Source organism: Eretmochelys imbricata, chromosome 2 (assembly GCF_965152235.1).
Source record: "Eretmochelys imbricata isolate rEreImb1 chromosome 2, rEreImb1.hap1, whole genome shotgun sequence".
NCBI classification, from domain to species: Eukaryota; Metazoa; Chordata; order Testudines; family Cheloniidae; genus Eretmochelys; species Eretmochelys imbricata.
Window position 1 is genome coordinate 207,380,022 of NC_135573.1, and position 16,608 is coordinate 207,396,629.

A 16,608-nucleotide genomic window follows, 5' to 3' on the forward strand; every position below is an offset into this window, starting at 1 on the left:
ACACTGAATTTACTATGTTCCAGAATGAAGGATCTTCCACGGGGATTTGTAAAGAAAATGCAGATACTGAGAGAAAAAGTGAGCAAACAGGAGGGGAGGAGCTTAATTTTAAAATAAAAAAGGGATAATAGAGCTGGCTATTTCACAGGTGATTGTGTTACTGGGACATTTTTTGTGAGGAGTCAGAAGTCCTATACACTGAACACAGGACATCCAGGGCCTCCTTCTGGGAGTGACTGACTATTGCTTTTGCTTAAGGCCCAGGCTCAGGGCTATTTCTAAGGGTATGTCGACACTGCAATTAAACACTCACAGCTGGCTCATGCCAGCTGACTCAGGCTCGTGGGATTCAGGCTAAGGGGCTGTTTAATTGCAGTATAGATGTTCAGTATTGGGCTGCACCCTGAGCTCTGCGAGCCTCCCACCTTGCAGAGCCCTAGAGCCTGGGCTCCAACCCAAGAGTCTACACTTGGATTTTTAATTGCAGCATAAACATATCCTCAAAGATCACATGTCAGGCAGGGGTATGCACTGGATGTTCTTCCAGCTCACTGTTAATAGATCAGAAGAAATGGGAAGCAATATCTTACCCGGTTATTGAACACAATTGTTCAATGGCCAAGTATTTTCAAAATTTAGACATCTAAATGTAATTAGATTTATAAAATGCACATTCTATAAAGTGAGACAAGGTGGGTGAGGTAATATCTTATTGGACCAACTTCTATTGGTGAAAGACAAACTTTTGAACTTCTGTAAAGGAGTAAATGGATCATACCACCATTAAATCTTTTATAGAACTGGGATATGTGCCTATTGCAGAACTATTGTCTATCTTCAGAGGGAATATATGTTTTGTTTGGATCATCTCAGGACCACATTAGGGGTATAAAAGACATTTCAGGAAGGAATGAGTTCCACTTTTTACAGAGGCTTACCTACAGGTGGAAGCTAATTGTCCTATGTGAAGTGGGTTGGTAGTATCTGTTCAGGTCACTGTAGCCACCACTGCTAATTTCAGCAGAGGCAAAGGGTGTGGCACTGGGACTCCCTCTCACTCCTAGAGTAGTCCTTTCAGAATGACAGAGTTTGCAGCACAATGGAGAGAAGAGGTGGGAAATGACTTGGCACTGCCCAAAGCAGGACTATTTCTGTTTATTAAAGAGCTTTGGTTTCCAATGTTACCAGTCTGGCACCTTTTACAGGTACTAGACATTTAGGCTAGGCAGGATTCGATATAAATCAATAGATATTAGCAAACACGGGTTTCAGCTGACACACTGAAATCAACAACAAAAAATATCCATTGGTAACAAGCAAGTTCAGCCTCACCCCCCACCACACACACACACGCGCGCGTGCGCCTTCAGGGCTTGGTTGTCACCAGTCCTGTGGCAATGCAGAGAGCCCTCCGCAATCCTGCTGCCCTAGGGTGAGTGAGTGGAGCTGTGCGGAGCTGCAGAGGGCTCCCTGTGCTTCAACAAGGCTGGCAATACCCATGCTGGCAGGTACAAGGAAGGTTGTGGTCGTCGTGGGGCAGACCGGAGACCCCCATGACAGCAGGGCTGCAGAAAGTGACACCTGATCCCTGCAGGCACAAGGTCCAGGCAGGCTGAGGATGCTCCTTCCACGGCAGAGACCTCTAGCCAGTAGTGCAAGGAGCCACCACCGCTAGGGTGGCAGGAGGCCACTCTGAGGCTGAATGGCTCAGTCCCTGGGTAGGAGTCATTCATCAGCCAGGTAGCCTCCCCCAAATGGGGGCTTGTCCTCCACCTCTGGCTAGGTCCTGCCCTACCAGGACTGTAGTCTTCCTTACACTTGCAGGGATCTAGTGTCACTGGCCTCTCTATATTCAACATAAAATTCACACACACACAAGAAATACACTGCATTAACCAGCAACTCCTCACATCACAAGCAGCTCTCCTGTTTCAATTTCACTTCCTCTTATGTTTCATTCACATGTGCTTCCATTACTACACATGCAGATCTCTCTAGACAATTTTGAATCAATTCAGCTCTGGTGTAAGCTATTGACTTCAACCAGTGTTATACCAGCAATGAATATGACCCTCAGTGTATTAATAAGTAGGGTTGCTAGTTCCCTTTTGGCTATAGCCTATGACACAAGTGGGATTGTGAAAATACTCACTTCAAGCTGCCAGCTGAAGTCAAGCTATTCTTTCATAGAGTATAAAATCAGAAGCGACCACTGTAATCATATAGTCTGACCTCCTGCCTAACATAGTCCATAGGATTTCCCTGGATTAATTCCTGTTTGAACTACAGCATCTCTTTTTGATTTAAAAATGTCTAGTGATGGAGAATCCATCACAACCTCCTGAGTTGTTCCAATAGTTAATTATCCCTCACTTAAATTTTTTTGCCTTATTTCTACTCTGAACTTGTCTAGCTTCAACTCTCAGCCACTGGATCTTGTTATAGCTTTGTCTGCGAGACTGAAGAGCCCTCTATTATCAAATTTCCATAGGAAGGTACTTATTGACTACGATCAAGTCACCTCTTTACCTTGTTAAGGTGAACAGAATGAGCTCCTTGAAACTTTCACTATAAGGCATGTTTTCCAAATCTTGGATCATTCCCGTGGCCTTAGAGAATCAGCTGGGATAGATGCAGATGGACCCCATCACTAATATGTTAAAAGACACAAGACTACTTACATAAAACATACAATAAGTTACTTCCTGAAACAAGGAAACAACTTAGTATTAAAATTTTTAACAGACATATATGGGGCATTTGTGCCTAGGTCTGAATCGTTCTTCCCACAGACAAAGGATTTTGTCCATTACTCTAGGCCATGGACATGTCCATTTCTGTTTGTCCAAACAGGATCTCTGCTTCTCTCTCATACCTCAGTTTGGCATTCACAGCATCAACTTGTCCTTCTTTTGCTGCCAAGCTGCAGTGGAGCTGTGGTTACTAGAGCACTGCCCCATTGAAAATATGAGGAAATAATCAAAGGAAAATAAATGTATCTTAATTCTATGCAGTATTCAGATATTAATTTAACCAAATTAAAGATCCATGAGGACCAGCTGTCCTTGTGCCTCAGGTTGCCAATACACATTCCAGTCATGGTCTTCCACACCAGCAGCAAAAGCACTTCGTTGACGTGGCTATTAAAAGGAAACAAGGACAGTTTCAAACGAAACTGGGCACTTTTCCATAAGGGACTCCATATTATCAGCAGGATTTCGGCAGCCACAACCAGTGTTTAATTTGTGCTGGGGCTCAGCCCCAGCATCTCTAGGCTTGGCAGTTCATAGCCCCAGCACCTCTGGGTTTGGTGCGTTGGTTATGAATGTAAAAAAAATTGCTTGAGCCCCGGCACCTCTTTCATTACAATTTAAGCACTGGCCACAAGCCAGCAATGAGGGACAATTTCAAAAACAGCCCTTTGGTAAAGCATGCTGAAGCAAGTTACAGAGTTCCTCCTGAAATTTGGACTTTGAGCAGCCACTGCCAAGAGGCCGAGGTGAAACTGCTCACATTCATGCAGGACTTCAGCTCAATGGCTGATGAAATGCTCATCTTATACAAAGATTTCTCTTTAACGTCATGATGCCTACTTCCAATCAAGCATGCTCACCATTCTACTATGTGGCAAGCATCCTTGCTATCAAGAACTGCTCTATCAGAAAATGAACTGAAATCACCTAAAAAACATTTATCTAGGAGAATGTCATGCATTACTCAGGAACCTGGGAATCAAAGAGCCATTAATTTAATTAATCAAACTTGATCATCATCAGCCCTCCCCCAAAAAATAATTATACACACACCAGCACGTGGCAGTGACAGACAGGTGATATTACATGACTCTGCAAATGAAATTTATTAAGCAAGTCTGACTGTGTCACCTGCACTCTGTCTAATAATCCCTCTCTAGCTGCAGAATGACTCACATTCCAAACCTCTGAGAAGCTTCAAGATGGCCATAATTTAAAAAACAAGACATTCATACACAGCCTACAATGTATTTTCTTTTTCTCCCATCTTCCCATTGTAGAGTCCTCAGATAACAGACATAAGCTCCATCAAGGGATCTCATACACTTTCTGCTATTTCATCTGGTTGCTTACCCATTACGTCAGTCTAATCTTGGTTAGAGAACACTCAAAAGGCCAGAGCTATGCCAATTATTAGGCAACTATTGGAGATGGTAGGCATGGGTGGTAGGACTGATTTTGTGATGTGTGTCAGTTTTCATCATGACAACTGGTTATTCACTGGGGAAGGATGTGAGTTTGTTGCAGTCATTCTGGAAGCCTTCAAAATTCTTCTTCTATAGCTCCAGCTCTCCAACAGTGTTCCATGCAGAACGTACTACTGGTCCACAGAGAGATGGATTGTCACATAATGTGGGCTCTGCTACTTGTTTGCAACAGCCACTAACTACATTAAATAAATTTCCTAAAGTTACTTTTCTGTGTAAGCAATTGCTGTAGTTGTCAGAAGGGTATTAGACAATGGTCTATGAGAGGAGAGTGATCTCCACAAACAGAAGGGCTGGTAGCTCACAAGACGATTTCTCTGTTAATATGTATTCTTGCCTTATGAAAATGTTTAAGATTCCCTTTTCTGTACCCTGAGAGAAAATGTTGTTTTTAATCTTATCTTACAGCTTTATCCTGGCACCTATTGCTTCAGTATCTGAGCATCTTCCACGTAAAATCAAAAGTTTAGTGTAGGGAGTCAAACGTGTGTTGATTATTTATATTCAGTTACAAAATACAAATACATAGATGTGCATATATACACTTATAAATACAAATATGCATAAATAAATTATATATAGATATATATATATACACACACACAGAGATCAGGTGCTCAAATGCTATGGGTGATGGGCAGCAGTATAAGACCCTAAGGCAGACATTTTTGTATGATGCAGTTACAAACAACTAAACTGGAGCTTTGTCACTTATACACTTTGTCACTTATACTTATAGTTGGAAAGAGAGGCAGCAGCAAGGATCCCATGCAGATAAATAGAGACTGAGACCTGGATCCTCAAAGGAAGTCAGTTAGTTACACACATAGATTAGGGGATGTGGGCGTGACCTATCAGCATCCTGGAGCCTTGGCCAAAATCCTTGGTTAGAAGAAAGATCTTGAACCTATGTCAGAAACAATATGGGCATGTCTAAGGAATTATTACATATTATAAATGTAAATTAAGTCTATTCTGAAAAGTATTACTTTCTCAAAGTATGTCTCTAGAATAACAACCCTCCTTGTAAGGAAGGACCAAATGCTGTCTTTTTAATACTAATTGAGCAGAGCAGAAGCTAGTGAACACAGTGCATGCTTACTGCAACACTACTTTTTCAAATAGACTCACACATGCAAAGGCTGCCACCATCTCATCCTTCCCCTCCACACTTTCTCCTTTTAATGTTCTGAACCTTTTGCATACTTTGTGATCTGAGGTCCCAGCTCGGGCCTAGCTCCAATCATTTCTTAAACTTCTCATCTAATTTATGTTTTCTGTATTTAAGATTTCTGCTACTTTGAATTGCCTTTCCAAAGAGTTACATAATCTTTTTTTTTTTTAAACAACCTTCCTTGTTCTGTTTTGCATGGTGTGTCAAAACTGGTATTTTTGAGAAGCAGGGTCTAGTCACCTGTAGGAAGTGTGCTACAATCTGGTCTGTTTCCTGAGACCAACGAAGTAAAATGAAAAGGAGAAGCCTGCTCTGAAGTCCAGAACTAGAACTGCCAGCCCAATATCAGTGGTCTGAGGAGAGGTCTGTAAAGGCAGACAGGGTATATATATTGTAAAGTAAAATAACCATAATAAATGCAAAGATTCTCATCTCTTGAATGACAGCTTCCACTACGCTTCCCTGAGACTGACCAATCCCAAACAGCTTACACAATTGCACCACAAAGTATGAGGAAAGATAAGAAAAAGAGTTTAGTGAGTGAAGTCAGCTCTCTGTGCATTTTGATCAGCTCTACTTCAAGTCACTGTGCTTCTAGGATAAACTTAATTTACCAATTCTTATGCTTTAAGGCCAGAAGGAACCATTATAATGATCTACTCTGAGCTCCTGTATGACACAGGCCTTAGAATTTCACCCAGCTAAAAGAACAATGAAGATACAGTACCACAGATCCTGGCATGGGTTAGTAACGCATGGACATACCAGGGTTCTGGGCAGGCTTATATGGTACATGCTGCTGCATCTTCATTGCTATTTTTAGTTGAACTAGCTAGATTAAAACTGCTGAGGGTATACCTATCTGAGCGGCAGTCACACTGCCAATCCCAGTGAGACATACCCTTTGACCTCCGAGGAGATATTAGTTAAATAATACGAGGCAGTAAAAGGCTAGTTGAGAATATCTTATAATTTTAAAAAGAACAAAGAGAGATGTGAAGACTTGGCTAATCATTACTTTGACCACTTTACTGGTACGTACCAACTCTTTCCTACACCGTTCATCAGTCTGTCATTTTAGACTGAAAGCTCACTGAGTTGGACTATGCCTTCCTATATTTGTTAGCACAGCATTTAGCACACTTTTAGGCACCTCTGAATATCAATAATAAAGTACAGCATCCAAGGCGTCAGACAAGTAGCTTCCCTGCAAACTGGGGGCACATCTCATACCTGCGTTGTTCCAGAGTTCTCAAGTTTACTGCTGTATGTTTGGGAGAGGTAGCAAATTGGGCCTCGTCTATACAATAAACTACACTAGTTTAAATCAGTTTTTAAAAATTATTTAAACAGGTGCAAACCCCTGTGTGAACATTATTTCAGTTTAAGTGGCTTATTTTACTTTATTTTAAGCATCAACTTTAAGCTAAACCCAAATTAGTAACTCTCAAACACCACCTGTTCCAGCCAGCCTCCTCCAGGCACCTCCTCAGTGGGTGGCACTGGTCAGCTTTGGCCTGTGCCCAAAGCCACTACAGGGAAGGTTTCAGAGTAGCAGCCGTATTAGTCTGTTTTCGCAAAAAGAAAAGGAGTACTTGTGGCACCTTAGAGACTAACCAATTTATTTGAGCATAAGCTTTCGTGAGCTACAGCTCACTTCATCGGATGCAGTGAGCTGTAGCTCATGAAAGCTTATGCTCAAATAAATTGGTTAGTCTCTAAGGTGCCACAAGTACTCCTTTTCTTTTTGCGAATACAGGGAAGGGAGATCAAGGCAGGCTAGACCCATCCCTATCTGAAGGAGGCAAGGAAGTGCAAGGAGCTGTGCAAGACGACACTCTGCAGCCAAGGTGAGAGCGCTTCAGGTCACCCTGGGTGGAAAAAGGAGGAGGCTTGGGACTGGTTACCTGCCCTAGAGGCTACAGGCTGCTGTGATATCAGACCTTTGGTCATTGCCTATCCACCACAAATTGGGACCCACCCAAATTTCCATTCCTAGCTACACCACTAGTGTGGACAAAGTTAGAGAATTTAGCCTTGCTGAAAGCAAGTTCAGTCACAATGGCAGTTGTGAACACTTGTGCACGGTTGCAAATTCTTGTGAGTGGGGATGTCATAGGCACGTTAGACATGTTGACACTGCCAAAATGCTCTTTTATCAACAAGGCATATGCCTACATATGTTACTTAGCTATTGCCCTTCCCCCTGTAAAGTACTGTCTTCCGTTCAGCTTTTGAATTTACCCTTTAATTCTGGATTTTTAGAACCTCTTTCTCCCCCCGTCTGAGTAAAACATCTTGGGTGAAATAAAAATTCCCATTCCCAGAACGTGACCAAGATCTCATTACAACAGATACCAAAATTATGACTAATCCAAAACTTACATTCCGACTACACAAGTGATTAAAAATGACAAGTTTATTAATAGACACCCAATTATATTATAATTATTGTGTGTATACAAAGAATTGGCTAGGAGTTAGGACCTCGAGGGAAAGGAGCAGCAGGAAGCTGGAATTAAGATTCCGATAATTTGTTGGCTGCACATACACGGAAAGGTCACAGTGTTTCTCTCCTAAATGAAACACTGTTCACATTCCAGTAAAGCGGATGTTTTGTTATAAAAATATAGTGTTTCTCTTCCATCTGTCCACTCTGGTAGGGAAAAAAAAAAGTATTTTCTTAAGTCAGAAAACCCCCAAAATACTAAAGGACAGACACTTCAAGACACATGATACAAGACAACAGCAAGGAAAAAATCATCATCATGCTCACAAGACATGTTTTCATTTCACACTCAGAATTCCCCAAGACATCTTATGGAAGATCTTATGGTACAGAACCCTTATGTTTCAGTGTTCGTTTGTTCTTAGACAATGGAAATACACCAGCACACATCCTGCTAGACCTCTCTGTGGCATTGTATGCCACTGAACACAAATAAATCCTGTCTCTAAGATGATGCAGGAGCAAACAGAAACTCATTTGAAATGGCTTAAGTCCTTTCTTTCAGGCCAAGACTATAGGGTTGTTATGAGCCCTCTCCCGCAAAGTTCAATCCTCTTGCTCTTACTATTTAATATCTAGTCGTTGAAGCTACTGAGGGAGAGAGTCTGACGTGCCAGCAGGATGCAGACAGTACCCTACAATGCACCTCTTTTACAGCAAATGTAAACAGCTCTGTAACAAGGTGGTCTGTCCACTTTATGAGCAATGGAGCCTGGGGGCCAGCCAACCCCTGTTCCATGATGTGCCCTCTTTATGAAAACCAGTGTTCTAGGTATCAGCAGCCAAGCTGGGAAAGGGGCCAAGTGTTAATCAGATGCCTCTTGACATGATAAAACCCAGTACTGAGCTGGGGAAGAGAAGCAGAAGCATAGGGTTAGGGCCTGTGGAAAGGGTTCCTGGATGGGAACCAGCATCTGCATGTTGGTGGGCTGAGGATATCTGCCATAAGTAAGCCCTTTTGTTTTCAGTTTAAACCAATTTTTACAGAAAAATTCCTGGGTTTTACAAAAAGTATTATTCAGTTTTTTCTGATTTTCACCCTGCTTTTGTATCATTCAAATATATTAAAAAAACCAACTTGCTTTATTAGGAAAATAAATACCTTATATTATCTTAATACATGTATCTCACACGCATTAGTCTGTGTTTTTATGCAAAGCTGCCTGTTGAAGTAAGGTTTCAGAGTAACAGCCGTGTTAGTCTGTATTCGCAAAAAGAAAAGGAGTACTTGTGGCACCTTAGAGACTAACCAATTTATTTGAGCATGAGCTTTCGTGAGCTACAGCTCACTTCATCAGATGCAAGTGAGCTGTAGCTCACGAAAGCTCATGCTCAAATAAATTGGTTAGTCTCTAAGGTGCCACAAGTACTCCTTTTCTTTTTGTTGAAGTAAGGCTACGTATTGGTTTAGAAGATACACACTATAAACAAACAGGTATGCACACAAGCTCTGAAGTGTGTGTGCATCTGAATGTGCCGATGACTCACATGCCCAACATGTACACATTTCAAACTGTTCACAGATAACAATTTAAAGATTTGACACACTAAAATGGGAAAACAAAAATCTGTATCAGAATATGTTTCAGAACATAAGAAAGTATTCAAAAGCTTTAAAAAAACAAAAACAGGAGAAAAGGATAAAGTTGAGTGTATTCGCTGCAAACGGTGCGGCCCAATTATTAAATATAAATATTTATGGGCTAATAGTTCTAAGTAAATGGTTTATTCAAATGAAAAGTTTTATTTGAAAATTAGAGATATACTGTTTTCTTAAACTCAGAGGTGGCATTGTGTTTTGAGTTCTGTTTTAGTTCTGTAGCAAACCACATTGGTGAATGGAATTCAAAGCTACTGAATACTTTTACCCCCCGTCTTTCCATTCATCAAGATAAACCCCAATATTTACTCAGAAAAATTAATAGTTTTTTGCACTGCTTTTCACCTGTTTTTATTGTTGTGGTAATGAACTGATAAATTCCCAGGAAATATTAAAATGAAAACTGAAAACAAAGGGCCCTAGCCATAAGTTACAGTACAGCCCCAGAACCAAGGAGAAATAGAGCATGAGTCCAGAGACCAAGGGAAGCTTCTTGGAGCAGGATCAGAACTCAGATGCTGGTGGGATGAGGAAGCTTGACTGAATCACAGCCCAGCCCCAGGAAGGAGGGCTGTGGAGCCCCTGAACCAGGGGTAAGCAGTTTGAGAGTCTAAAGACCAGGGTACAAGGAAACTGTGGGAAAGACTCCCCAGAGAGGTCAGGGGCTGGAGCATGACAGTCAGCTCTCCAGGGTCAGAGGAACTGGGACCTGAAGCCCTGGAACAAGAGTGAACTGGAAGCCCAGAGAAGGAAGGATAATGGCTCAGAAGGGCCAAAGGGGACTGTAATATGTAAGGACTTAACAAATTAGGTCCCAAGAGGGAACATGTAGTTTTAGTATTCTACACTGCGAATGAATTATTGGGGAAAAACCTGAGGGAATTGAAGGCAGGGTGCCTGTAGTGCCTTACCATGCCCTAAGGGGATGCGCTCTGGGACTGAATCCTGCTACAAAAGCCATCTTCCAGTTATCTTAATGTCAGGAAGAAATCAGGACCTGGATGAAGAGCAACTGGCTAAAGCTGAGCTCAGGTAAGATTCAGACAATGCTGGTAAGAAGAGGAGAAGGCTTCAAAGAACTTGCTTCTTCTGTAACATTCCTCACTGATGAGGGCCTGATCTGTCCTTGGATTGTCAAACTGGTTTTCAGGGCTTGGGATCTTTTTGCAATTCTTTGGGCCAATGGGTGCCCTAATAGCCATAGGGGTAAACAGTGTCTGCTTCCATCTGCAAATGGACAGAAGACTGTGTCCCATCCCTTTGGATGTAGGCTGCCCATAGAGATCCATGAATTCATTACCATTTGGCTTGATCACTTCATCTCATATATAAGAATAAAGCTCCAGCTCATATAAAAAGCAGCAGCCAGTTTCCTTAGCATCACAAGTCACTGTTAATAAGTCATTGCAATGCTCCACTCTCTGCAATGATTTCCCATTGAATACAGAATTTGGTTCAAGATCCTGTCTTGATGTTCAGAGCCCTCAGTTAGGACTGTTCATAGCTGACCAAATTACCTCCTCTCTTTCTCTCTCCACACTAGTTTCAATGGAACATTCATCCTGATGACCAGCAGAGGAAGGTTTTCCTATGAGATATGCACCTAATTAATAGATCTAACTCAGTGACAGGAGTGGCCACAGGCCTACCCATTTCCGAAAGCTAAATGCCAAACTCATTTCCTTGATATAGCTCGGCTTCAATAAATTCTTCGCCCACACAAACAAATACATGTTTCAAAACCATATACATTAACCAATCTATTTTTACAGGCTGGGAAAGGAGAAAGAGAGATTAATTGTTTCTATTTTTAAATAGTGGGCAGAATTTAGATATTATATTGAATGGACAATATAAACACGCAGATAGACAGATTTGGGGCTAAATTCTTACACATAGCCCCTTTGGCTTCATTAGGGCCTTTTGAGTGAATGAGTAAGATGAGCAGGATTTAACACTCAATATCAAGATTTATTTTGTCTGGAGCCTGGAATTCCTGTAGGATACAGCTACAGTTTTCTCCGAGGCTCAGATCCTCAAAGAAATACAGGCTCCTAACTTCCACTGGTTTTTATGGAAGTTAGGCGCCTAAATACCTTTGAGGATCTGGGCCCATTTACTTTTAGTATCAGAAAAAATAAGCTGCAGAGTTATTTTCCTGTGATTAAATAGGTTTTAGCAGAACATTTAACTAGGAAAAAGATCACCTGATCTTAAATTATCCAGATGCAGCACCTTTCCTTGATTCCAAAACCAAGAGCCTATGCATGCTATAGATCACATATGAGGAAGTGATATCAATATATTGCAGAAACATGCCACATTGAATTAGTCACCTGCCCTCTGTCAACTTCTCCATTTGGGCCAGGATTACTTAAAACATTCCACACCTCTGATCAACTTCTAACAAGTTGTTGCGTTTTTTTGTTTTGTTTTTAAATCAACCAGCCAGAGAAATGTTTCCTTCTTTTCTTCCAAATATCAAGAAATTACAAAAGAGATATGACAAACATGTAGGAGTTTGTGGTGTCCCACACGAAGGTCATCAGGGATAGAATTAAGAGGAGTTTCATTAAAAGAAGTTATAAAAAGGAGCCGTTACTTCTTGATAGCAGCACATACCTCCAGGACAACAGCTCCACAGTTGATCTACCAATACCAAACTGGTTAACTAAAGACCACTCGCAATCGTGATGGCAAGCTTCCAGACAGCAATAGCCACATGCATCTCCATGCTGAAGGGAGCTGTCATGTATGTGTTCCACTACTATAGCATTGAGTGAGCTCTGCACAGATTTCTAGTAGAGTGGGCTTTCTCATCCTTAAGTACCAGTACCACTGCTAGTCTTCCCAGGTCTGCAGCACTATCCTGTTCACTAGGAAGTGCTGGTTGCCTGAAGTGGCAGCTCACTAAGAGAAGCCCTTGCTCCTAGAAAAGATTGTACAGAGGTCACTGCTCAATTTCATCCTCCTCCTGTGCTCATATAGCCACAGCACCACCGTGGCTGTCTCTCAAGTTACCCAAAGCATGACTGCCAATACGTGTGCATCTGCCAGTTTGTATTAACTACCATCAGGATCACAGCACTCAGCCATGTCTCCCCGCATGCTGCCTGACAGCAGTCTGACAATGGCACTGGCTTCCAAAACCCAGATGAATAATAGGATAAAAGGAGAGGAATCATGGGAATTTTTTCATTTGACCCCCCAAGTCCCAGAATTCCAGTGGCTTCTAGTAGGTATCCTATTACGTGCCACAAGAAAAATCCCCAAATGCATTGAGCCTAGCGGCAGAACATTGCACCATGGGATTTCTGCCCTGAATGCTGTGCACATATTTCAGTAAAACACAGCACCATATGGACAAGATGATTCAAAAAGCAACCAGCTTTAACGGGCATAAAGCAGTGAGGACAAGCTGCTTTTGGAACAATTGTTCCTAATCAGTTAACACACACAAACAATCTGAAACAACTTTCAAGTGTCGACAAGCCCTGAGAGAGACCATGAAGGATAAAGATAATATTTAGCCAGCCACATCACAAAATCGGGAGCAAGGAGAAACCAGAAAACTGAAAGTTTATAGGGGATCAGACTTAAGCATAATATTTCATGTACCACAAGGACAAAAAAGAAGTGATGTTTTTCCATTGGGATGGTAACAGATTGTGGGCAAAATGCACCTTAAAAAATCACATAATTCTAATTACTATCTTTGTCAAACGTGCACTTTAAAGAAGATAGTATTTCAGCCATCACAATCTCAAAACAGCTAGATCTAGGAAGTAATACTTGTAACTTTATAATGTGAAAGCTGGGAACTACTTCTTTCAGGTAGTATAAAAGCATTAATCTCTAACTCTAGCAGTTCATGTTGCAGCCAAAGAGGAAGAAAATGGGGATTTTAGAATACACAAGCAAAATTTCACTGGTGGTTATCGATTAACTGCCATATCTGGAACTTTGGACCTCTCCTTATGAACTCACCTAGAATTAGTATAAATACATGCAAGTAATACAGCTGTATTTTTTATTTAGGTATATAAATTCAAAATGTATTAAAATGCTGGTAGAATTTCTTAATGAATTTTCAGTGTTATGAACAGTTGTGGATACACTATATGCCATATTAAAACAAACTAATACTAGTGTCCAGTACTGGATTTATAAGAAAATGATAGAAAAGTGAACAACTTTGTATGAATTTGTGAAAACTAACATGGCTGTTTTAAAAAAATCAAGATGGGAAAGGAGAGAGCAGAAATGTGTGGGTGGAGGCAAAATTAAATATAGGGGAAGTTAAAAAGTTATGTTGTAAGTAATGAATATATTTGTCTGTCTATCCATCAGATGTCTCTTACATTAGATTGTGAGCTCTTTGAGCCAGGAACTGTCTTTTTGTTCTGTGTTTGTACAGTGCCTAGCACAATGGTTCCGGTCCATAAGTGGGGATTCCAGATGCTACACTAATTATTATTATTATATTTTAAGGGGCCTGATTCTGATCTCACTTATGCTCTAAGTTTACTACTTACTGCTTTACACTGAAGGATGAGAGAGCAGAATAAGGCTCAAGCTTTATAAATCCATCTGGTGCCTTGGTGACGTGAACATACCACTTACAATGTTTTTAGAAAAGCTCAGTGGAATTAAAGCCTTATTAGATAATGCTGGGCATAGTACAGGACTTCTTATTTATAGTCAACAGCAGCAGTTTATCAAAGAAAAAAACCCTATGAAATCACAGTAACAGTGTTCTGTGTGATATAATTTTGCTTAATAGTCTAGGACAGGGAGAAATTATTTCTCTGTTGTTCCAATTAGTACTTTATACTATACTGGAGAAGCAAGTCCTGTGATAGCTAACAAATTTGCAAGAAAGGCATATTCTGAAAGGGAATCAGTAATAGTTTTATACCAAATGTGGGATCTCAAATGGAAAAAGTCCCCAGTATACATATAACAATCACACCCTTGGGCACATACTGCTATAGCCAGCGTCCCCATAGGCGGCAATAGCTCAGATCTAATTCATTCACCTAAATTTCATTAAAAACTGCATCCCTTCACTCCAGTAAGCCCAAACCAGCGGCCCATTCAGCAGGAACTGGGTCTGGCAATAACCACTATGTACTGATCTATACTACTACTGTACAGTAGTGCCTTGATTGTGTTACAGTACGGTTTGGTTTTCCTGCATGCACAAGACCAAATCCTGTTGCAACTATGGTACTTGTAGTACAATTATTGTATCATTTGCCCCAATCCATAGTCCAGACTGGGTCTGCACTAAGATTTTCTTAAAATCTCCCACTCATTACACTAGCACTAGTATTGCTGGTGAGAGTACTAGCCTAGACCTGTGGCTAGCTGGGCTCAGGGGATCCCCCCTCCCCTGACTTAGTGGTATGAATACAAATAACCAACGTACACGTTTTCCCTCACCATTGCTACTGCAACAGGGGGAGAGCTACCTAAAATTGCCACGGTAGGCATGGACTCGAAGAGCGAATACCAGACGATATAGCCCGTGGCATCTCCTATGACCGTCCCCATTAAGCGGCAGTGTTGGGGCAGCGGTGCATTAACATCCACTCGAACACATATCAAGAAATTCATTATCCCTTTTGGCGCTTCCAAGACAACTCAAGACAGTAACGGCTGGTCGAGGGGGGACGCGCTAAATCTCACCGGCCGCCCCTCCCGCTTGAGCAGGGGAGCCAATGACTCCCCTCCTAGGCCACCCGAAAGCAAAGGCGGCTCCCTTGGACCCAGAGGGTTGTGAACGAGGATCCCCCGTCTCCACACCCCAACATCCCCATGCCCGGCTGCCGCGGAGCCCCAGCCTCGGGCTACCCGGTGCGTCTGCCTCCTCCCCACGGACACCCGAGCGCCGCAGGGTGACAGAGCCGCCAAGCGCCGGCCCGGGCAGAGCAGAGAGCGAAATGACGCCCCGCCGCTCCCGCCCCCGGTCCTCCTCCCCCGCGGGGCCAGGGAGCCCGCCCGCCGGACAGCGCAGCTGGGGCCCCCGCGTGCCCCGCTTGTCCTGTCCACTCGGAGCGGCAGCTCCTAGCCTCCGCTCGGGAACGAACCCCAGCCGGGCCCCGCTCTCGGCCAGCAGCCGCGCCTGCCCTACTCACACCAACAGCGGCGGCTCCCGCGCTCCCCAGCCGCGGCGTCGGCACAGGCTCGGCAGGCTCAGCAGCCCGGCCACAGCCGCACACCTCGTCCGAGCCAGCCACGGGCGGGGACTCGGCGCTCACGTGTCCCGCCGCGGGAGGAGCTGCGGCTGCCGCCAGGGCCGGCTTGGCTGGCGGGCGGGCCCCGCTGGGAGGGCGCGTGGGTGGGTGAGGCGGGAAGGAGGACACTCGTCCGCGCTGGAGGCGGATGGGGTCTGCTGGGCGCCGGCGTCTGCGGCTGCACAGTCAGTCACGCCATCCTGCGGCTGCTGCAGCTGTGCTTCCGGGGGGGGATGACAGCAGGTGCCTCTGGCTGGGTGTCCTGTGTGAATCAGGCTGAGGATGACCTCACCACATCCGGATATTAGGGGCTTGGTTTAGACATGCAACTATACCCCCCTCCCCCTGAACAAAAAAACAAAAAAAGAAGTGTCCTGATTTTTCTCACTTGCTATCTGGTCACCTGATCTGATTTAGCATAAAGCAAAGTTCAGTAATAAAATATTCTGGGAACTTAAAGGGCTCTCTGCAAGCCAAAGCTTGTCTCTCTCACCAACAGAAGTTGGGCCACTAACAGATATTACCTCACCCACCTTCTCTTTTAAACATCCCTTTGATATTCTGCAAAAAGAAAAGGAGTACTTGTGGCACCTTAGAGACTAACCAATTTCGTGAGCTCACGAAAGCTCATGCTCAAATAAATTGGTTAGTCTCTAAGGTGCCACAAGTACTCCTTTTCTTTTTGCGAATACAGACTAACACGGCTGCTACTCTGAAACCTTTGATATTCTGCACTCCACTCTGGTTGCCTAACCACCCATTTCAGGATCCCGCTTCTTGTCTTCAACGTTTTCAAGGGGGCAATAAGGCAGATGAACCCCAGATTGGGGACAGGTACTCTCAGCT

At 43.0% G+C, this 16,608-nt stretch overlaps 1 protein-coding gene across 1 annotated transcript in view; it reads right to left on the bottom strand.

Annotated features, from left to right (window-relative positions):
- Window positions 1-15,751, bottom strand: part of SNX10 (sorting nexin 10) — a 63,694-nt gene extending 47,943 nt beyond the window's left edge. The window contains exon 1 of the mRNA XM_077811348.1: window positions 15,664-15,751. The gene's annotated coding sequence lies outside the window, so the exon portion shown is untranslated. The remainder of the gene's footprint in view (window positions 1-15,663) is intronic.
- Window positions 15,752-16,608: the final 857 nt, after the last annotated feature.